Source organism: Galeopterus variegatus, unplaced genomic scaffold (assembly GCF_000696425.1).
Source record: "Galeopterus variegatus unplaced genomic scaffold, G_variegatus-3.0.2 Scaffold1992, whole genome shotgun sequence".
Lineage (NCBI taxonomy): Eukaryota > Metazoa > Chordata > Mammalia > Dermoptera > Cynocephalidae > Galeopterus > Galeopterus variegatus.
In genome coordinates this window covers 257,686-258,694 of record NW_007728103.1, presented here as the reverse complement: position 1 = coordinate 258,694, position 1,009 = coordinate 257,686, and positions in this window count along the sequence as shown.

The window sequence follows — 1,009 nt, the reverse complement described above, 5'->3', positions numbered from 1 at the left end:
GATCTTATGAATGAAATCCAGAGCGGGGACAAAATTGTTTCATCCACAGAAAGAAACTAATTAAACACAAGATTGCAGTAAGCACGTTTGTTGGGAGAACCTGGGAGAACCGGAGGCATTCTGCTGCAGGAAGACTCATTGGTCATTTCCAGAGAAGGGTAACAGGGAGGAGGTCTTAATCATGTTTTTTACGATCAAAGGTGTTTTTAAAACCAGTCCTTTCATTAACTGGGTGAAGAACGACCCTGACCTAGTGGGATGTTTCAGGTGGCATAAATTAATTATGAATTGCTGCAGACAGTCCACTTGGTATCTAGCTCCCATGCTTTCGCAGGAAAGAGCCAGAGGAAATCCAATTAATGCTCACAGGGAGGTAGGGCATGCTGAACTGAGGCTCCATGTCACCCTTTTGGTGACCGTTGGGAATGGGGACCATGCAGTGTGCTTGACTTAGTCTGGCCACCACCGTGTCTGGCCTTGAATCTACATCCAGGATGAGGTGGTTATATTTACGGCAACCTACTATCCAGGTTTGCTGGGGACTGTCCTGGTACTGAAAATCCCATGTCCTGAAAAATCCCTTCCTGGGATGTGAAAAGTCCTGATTTTCAGTGATGGGTATAGAAGGTTGTGGAAAAAGTACAAAACCCTTACTAAAGCCTGAAAATACAGGGAATGCAACACTGTTTGGTTTCAGAGGTGTATCAAGTAAGTCTTTGCCTTCTGTGATTGCTGTAGCTGTTTGTGTCCATGACTGTGGATGTCGGCAACCATGGGGACCTTTCGGAGGTGCCCTGTGCTCACGCTGGTTCTGTATCTGGCCTGAAATTAGTATGACTGAAGTGTGGCCTCTGGAGTCAGGTGTCTGGGTGCATTTTCCCCCATGAGCTTATAAGATGGGTCTTCAAAAAGTTCATGGAAAGATTTGTATCATCTCTTGATTCTATTTTTCCATGAACTTTTTTTTTTTTTTGTCTTTTGTCTTTTTCCGTGTCCGGCAACGGATCGC